A 7,272-nucleotide genomic window follows, 5' to 3' on the forward strand; every position below is an offset into this window, starting at 1 on the left:
CCTCAGAAAAATAAAGCCACACACTTATTCCTTTCTTCAAAATATATAAATTGGAAAATATTTCTACTTGGAAATATAACTTTTTAATCAGGATACAAATGCAAAAAATTTATGCACTAAAATGCGAAACTCTAACTTATATGCCCTTCCTAAATCTACCCAAATTCTCATTAATAAACCTAAAGGCTCTTGATACCACTTTACATAGCTTAGTTTAGTAGTTATTATTTTTATATTTCCCTTTGTTATGGTAGAAACAATAATTTTTATTTATTCAATAAAGAGAAGTTATTATTATTAATTCCGCTGCATTGTTAAATTCGTAGTTAGTAGTTTAGCCTTTAACGTTATCACGTGGCGGTAATACTCTCAAATTCTCAAGTGTTTTATATTAAAATATATTCTTCAAAAAGAGAGAAATTTGGGGGTGTTACAAACCGAAATTAGTTTTACAGAATTTATTTTTTCTTTTTTTTAAATCTTTTGTAAATCCTTTTTGAATTTTTCTTTTATTAACCAATTACTTGGATTAGATTTGTGAACTTAGGCCCAATATATAATTTGGGCTAGAATTTATTTGAAAAACTCATAATTTAATATAAAGGCCTATTTAAAACCTTTATAAACAATAAAAAGCCTTTTTAGTATATAAAACCTTTTAAAAAATTATAACTAATAACTTACTAAAAATACGGAGTATTACAATTCTGAAAACCCAAGAGTTAAACCTGAGCCACAAACGCCACCTAGAGCTGTGAAAAGGGGAAGATATCAAGCGTTTGAGGACGAGTTTATACCCGAGGACTACCACGTAGCATTAAACCATAGAACTGTCACCTACATTTCCGATGATGAAGGGAATACTAGGATCTTTATTGCAGTAATTGAGGAAAATCAGGCTGCACCAATATAGATGTGGGAAATGAGGAAGATGGGGACCCTAATGGAAATGAGCCAGCTGAAGGGGATCTGATTAAGGAAGAGCCTGAAGAGGAGGAAGTGCCCATGGAAGAAGAAGAGGAGCCTATGGAAGAAGAGGAAGAACCCTTGGAGGAAGAGGAACCTATAGAGGACGATGAGCTTATTGAGGATGAAACTGACATGGAGGAAGGAATCGAGAATCCTCAGTCAGATGGTGAAGCTCACCGTTATAGTCCCTAGTTCCCTCTGAGCATATATTTAGGATTAGAATATCATTTCATTTTTCTCGTATTTATTTATTTCAGTTTTAATAAGGCTTGCATGCCAAATAGTAAGTAGCATTGTTTATCCATCTATACATATATAGTGTTTCTTTGGAACAATAAATTTCCATTTTCAATAATAATACATTTATTTTATTCTTTATTATTGGTTGTGACGTCTTATTTGAGATATTTGTATTACAAGTCAATAGAGACTTAATATTTGTTCGCAACAAAAACTTATTATGTGCAATGTGTAATGGTTAAGTGAGTAAAAGATTATGTGTGTGTCACTGAGATAGCTATTATGTTATTTTCAGCGCAAAATGGTTTGGTCGCGAGGCACATCTGAGACCCCTCTGAATATCGACCAATCGATGGACCTAGTGCAAATTACAGCTAGCCTAGCCCAAGGTCATAACCGTGATGGGGACTTGTCTTAAAAGGTTGCCCGTAGGAACCCATCAATACTGAATGGGAAAGGGGGACCCGAGGAATTGGAGAATTAGGTTGGGGAGTTCGATAAGATTTTCTTCACCCTATCCTGCCCCGATGACAAGACTGTACCCTTAGCTAGCTATTACATACAGGGAGATGCCCATTTTGGTAGGCCTGGCAAAAGTCGACCCAACCTGACAACCCGATCCGAACCCGACACGAAATTAGTGGGTTTGGGTTGAGATTTTCAACCCGATTAGTTAAATGGGTCGACCTGAACCCGACCTGAAAGTTAAATGGGTCAGGTTCAGGTCGAATTTTAAATGACCCACTTGACCTGATTTATAAATGGGTCAAAATCAGGTCGGGTCAACCCGTATAACCTAACCCGAATAATTGAACTAAAAATAAATTTATCCAGCCCAAAGATTTTACATTTAATTTGTAACTTGGGGTAATGAATTATATGTCCAATTATCCACCCCAAAAAAGTGAAAAAATGAGCATATAAATAACAAAACCCTACTTCCCTTTCCTTCCTTTTGTGTTTTGTCCGCCCACCCTATTCCTCCTCACTCCATCAGCGCCTCTCACAGTCCCACTCTCTCTAATTCTCTTCCATCTTCTTCATTTTCTTCTCACCTCAATTTATCTTTTTACTTTTTATTCCTAATTTCTCATCTTTCATTTAAACGTGTACTAAGCCTAAGGTAATTATTCTTGTCTAATTTATTCATTATTTGTAGTTGTTCTTTTACTCTTTTTAACATTGTTTTTGCTCTAATAATTTTTATTACTTTTTGGTTTTTATTTTGCAGATTATTTACTCCGGTATTTTTTAAAAATTTGCTTAATTTTTCCTCGTTTTTGATTTTGGATTAGTATTTGTTTTTTTCTCTCGATTTGTTTAGTAATTATTCGATTTGTGCTATAGCTACTAATTATTCGATTTGCTTTAATTTGTAATTATTCGATTTGTATTTGAAGTTATGTAATTGTTTAATTATTCGATTTATATTTGAAGTTCTTTGTAATCTCGGTTGTAACTTGTGTTTTAGCTTTGAACTATGAGTCTATGATGTTTTCAATACTTCAATGGTGTGTAATATTTTAAATTCAGTTCTTCAAGTGAAGATTATGTAATTAATGAACTAATTATAAATTTAAGACTTGTTTAAACTTTTAAAACATGTTCTAAACTCTAAATTCATATTCAGCAGTTGTTAAGCTATTCTTAGGCCTTTTTGCTTACTTTTTCAGATCTAAAATGGGTTGATATTAGCCAAATTTAGTTTTTTAAATAATAAATATGAAAACAGGTCAAAGCAGGTCCGTTTTAGGTTGACCCGAACCTGAAACAGATTAGGTTAGGTCGTAAAAATTGACCTGAAAACCTAAACAGATCAGGTTCAGGTTGGGGGCTCCTGACCCGAACCCGAAATGACCCGAACCTACTTTTGACATGACCTGATCTGTTTGCCACCCCTAATTTTTGGTGGACCCAAGTTAAGGACAACCTCCTAAAACAACCTGGTTTTAGGTGGGAAACTTTCAAGAAGGCCTTAAGGGACAAGTATTACCCTCCATACCTCAAAAATCAGAAAGCCCAAGAGTTTATGATGTTAGAGCAACGGAGCATGTTTGTTGAGGAGTACTACCGCAAGTTTATTGAACTGATGAGATTTGCCTTGGAAAATGTCCCTACTAAGGAAGCTAAGGCCTCACGTTTCGAACTAGGACTTACCCTTGACCTGCAAGGAATACTGAGGGGAGATACATTCACCTCTTTAGACCTTGTGTTTGGCGAAGCTGCTCATCTATATGCCATAAGAAAACGAGAGGAAGGGGTTAAGTAGGGTGAGAAACGGAAGGAGAATCCAAACCCCGAGGTTTCGAGGTTTGAAAACAAAACATCATGGAAACCAAAACCACCAAAACTCCCAGAGAAACTTCGGTAAGGGACCCAATAACAACAACACTCACCACAATAATAATAACCGCACCAATAACACCAGCAACCGCAGACCTGAGCGTGTGTACAGGTGTAGGAAGTGCCCAAAAGACCATCCCGGGAGAGATTGTGAGGGTAATAAGGTAGAGTGTCGTGAATGTGGAAAATTGGGGCATATAGCATATGAGTGTTACTCGAAGAATAAAGCTAACCCTAGTGGTCAAAAGAAAGGGAACTATGGAGACAAGCTCAAAATGGGAATGAAAATGGGAATGGAAATGGTAGAAATACATACAATGGGAACTCCAATTACTCCAAGCCACCAACCAACACCAACAATCAGGCACCCAATGGGAACCATGTGACCAATAACCATGATAATAAGGCCAAGGGGAAGTTGTATATGATAACGGCTAGCGAAGAGGAGGCTCGTAGGGATGTTGTCACATGTACTTTTTCTATCAACTCTACTCCTATTAAAGTATTGTTCGATTCTGGAGCATCATTTTCTTTTATTGCCCATACAACTGTTAGAACTCTAGTATTAGTTAACTCTGAGTTAATTTCTATGCATATAGTTATTTCGTCTAGGAAGACTGTTAATTGCTCTAAGAGATTCCTACAAGTGTCGCTGAAAATAAGGGAGGGCTTCTTTCCTTCCGATCTAATAGAGTTTAATTTATCAAACCTAGACGTCATTTTGGGAATGGATTGGCTTGGGAAATACATGGTTAAGATAGATTGTGATGCACAGAAGGTAGAAATAAAAGATCCTTCGGGAAAAGGGTGTCATATAGGAGAATGCCTCGGGAACCTGAGATTAAAGTGATTAATGTCTTGCAACATAAGAGCTATATAGACAGAGGATGACCTTTATTTATGTGTTCTGTGAGAAGGATTGAGGATAATCTAGTGAAACCTGAGGATGTGCCTATAGTCAGAGAGTTCCAGGATGTTTTTCCTGAAGAAATACTTGGTATATATGCCTCCAAGAAGAGATGTAGAGTTCACTGCCGACCTAGTACCTGGGACTGGACCTATCTCGAAAGCCCCATACCGGCTCCAGTAGAAATGAACTAGTTGAAAAACCAGTTGGAAGAACTACTCGAGAATGGGTATATTAGACCTAGTATGTCACCATGGGGAGCTCCCGTCTTATTTGTAAGAAGAAGGATGGTAGTTTGAGGTTGTGTATAGACTACCGTGAGTTGAACAATGTCACTATGAAAAACAAATATCTATTATTTAGGATAGATGACTTGTTTGACCAACTCCAGGGTGCAGGGATGTTCTCCAAAATAGAGTTAAGGTCAGGTTACCATCAATTAAGGATTACTGATCAAGATTTATGTAAGATTGCCTTCAGGACTAGATATGGACACTATGAGTTTATCGTCATGCCTTTTAGGTTAATTAATGCACCTGCTGTTTTCATGGACCTCATGAATAGGATTTATCGACCCTACCTCGATAAATTTATCGTTGTGGTCATAGACGATATACTGATCTATTCTAGGAGCAAGGAGGAACATGAGGGTCATCTGAGGCTTATTTTACAGGCACTTAGGGACAATCAACTGTGTGCAAAGTTTTCGAAGTGTGAATTTTGGTTGGAAAGCTAAGAGTGTCATTTTTGGGTCATTTCGTCTCCAAGGAGGATGTGTCAGTAGATCCTGCAAAGATAAAAGTTGTGAGTGAATGGCCCACACCAAACAATGTCACAGATATAAGAAGTTTCTTGCGTTTAGACGGTTATTATAGGAGATTTGTGAAAGACTTTTCCAAAATAGCAAAGCCCATGACCAACTTAGTGAAGAAGGATTGTAGGTTTAACTGGAATGAGGACAGTGAGAGAGCCTTTCAAACTCCCAAATAAAGATCAACTTTAGCGCCTGTCCTAACCCTACCTAACGGGAATGACGGATATTATGTGTATATTGATGCGTCAAAGAATGGGTTGCGTTGTGTTGTTATGCAAAATGGGCAGGTCATAACTTATGTCTCCCATCAATTGAAACCATATGAAGTTAACTACCCGACGCACAACCTAGAATTGGCCGCAATTATATTTCCCTTGAAAATCCGGAGACATTACCTTTACGGGGTGACCTGTCGAATCTCCACCGATCACAAAGCCTCAAATACATCTTCACCCAAAAAGACCTTAATATGCGGTAGCGCAGGTGGTTAGAGCTCATTAAGGACTATGACTTAGATATACAGTACCATGAGGGTAGAGCAAACGTTGTTGCTGATGCGTTTAAGTCGCAAATCTAGCCATATAGCCTGAAGACCTTGGTGGTTACCGATAAACTTTGCGAGGAATTTTCTAAACTCCAAATAGAGGTGGTTCATGAAGGGGAAGTAGAAAAGTTGTTGAGTGCCCTAACCATCCAACCCAATTCCTAGATGAAATAAGAGAGAGTCAGCTTAGGGATGTGGAACTTGAGCGAGTCAAAGGAAAGCTTAAATAGGGCAAATAAGAAGGGTTTGAAATCCACGAAGATGGGAGTATACGCTATAAGGGTAGGTGGTGTGTACCACAAAAGTGTGAGGGGTTGAAACAGAAGATAATGAGTGAGAGCCATAACACGAATTATCCTGTCCACCCAAGGAGGGATAAGTTATATAAAGACCTCAAGAAGATGTTTTGGTGGCCTGGGATGAAGAGGGCAGTAGCTGAGTTTGTTTCCAAATGTCTAACGTGTTAGAAAGTTAAAAGTGAACACAAGAGACCTCAAGGAAAAATTCAACCTCTAGATATTCCAACATGGAAGTGGGATTTGATACCCATGGACTTCGTTATAGCCTTACCTAGGAGTCGGGGAGGCAATAACACCATATGGGTAATAGTGGACAGACTAACCAAGACCACGAGGTTCATATCTATGAAAGACATGTGGAGTATGGAAGCCTTAGCCAAAGCATATGTTGAAAATGTCATTCGATTGCATGGAGTACCCACGAGTATAGTGTTAGATAGAGATTCACAATTCCTTTCGAATTTCTGGAAAAAAAAAAAACCCAGGAAGCATTTGGTAGTGAGCTATCGATGAGTACATCCTTTCACCCAACTACAAATGATCAAACAGAAAGAATTATTCAGACCTTGGAATACATGTTAAGAGCTCGTGTCTTAGAATACCATGGATCATGGGAAAACCATTTGGACCTCATAGAGTTCTCATACAACAACATCCATCATGCTAGTATTAAAATGGCCCCATTCGAAGCAGTGTATGGGAGAAAGTGTCGTAGTCCCTTGTGTTGGAACGACATTAGTGAGACTGTGGTGTTAGGTCCTGAGATGATTCAGGAGATAGTGGATCAGGTGCGAGTTATTCAGGAAAAGATTAAGGCTGCACAGGACAGGTAAAAATCCTATGTGGATTAGAAGCGACGGGAAGAGAATTATGAAGTTGGGGAAAAGGTATTACTTAAGGTGTTCCCAATGATAGGAGTGATGCGATTTAGGAAAAAGGGGAAGCTAAGCCCTAAGTTCATAGGACCATATGAGATTTTAGCAAGAGTAGGCAAAGTCGCTTATCGCCTGGAATTGCCCAACGAGTAAGAAAGGGTCCATAACGTGTTTCATGTATCCCAACTCCGAAAATACGTACCTGATGAGTCACATGTCCTAGAACCTGAAAACGTCGAGTTAGATGAAACCTTGTCCTATGAGGAGAAACTTATCAAGAT

Source organism: Beta vulgaris, chromosome 2 (assembly GCF_026745355.1).
Source record: "Beta vulgaris subsp. vulgaris cultivar EL10 chromosome 2, EL10.2, whole genome shotgun sequence".
Lineage (NCBI taxonomy): Eukaryota > Viridiplantae > Streptophyta > Magnoliopsida > Caryophyllales > Amaranthaceae > Beta > Beta vulgaris.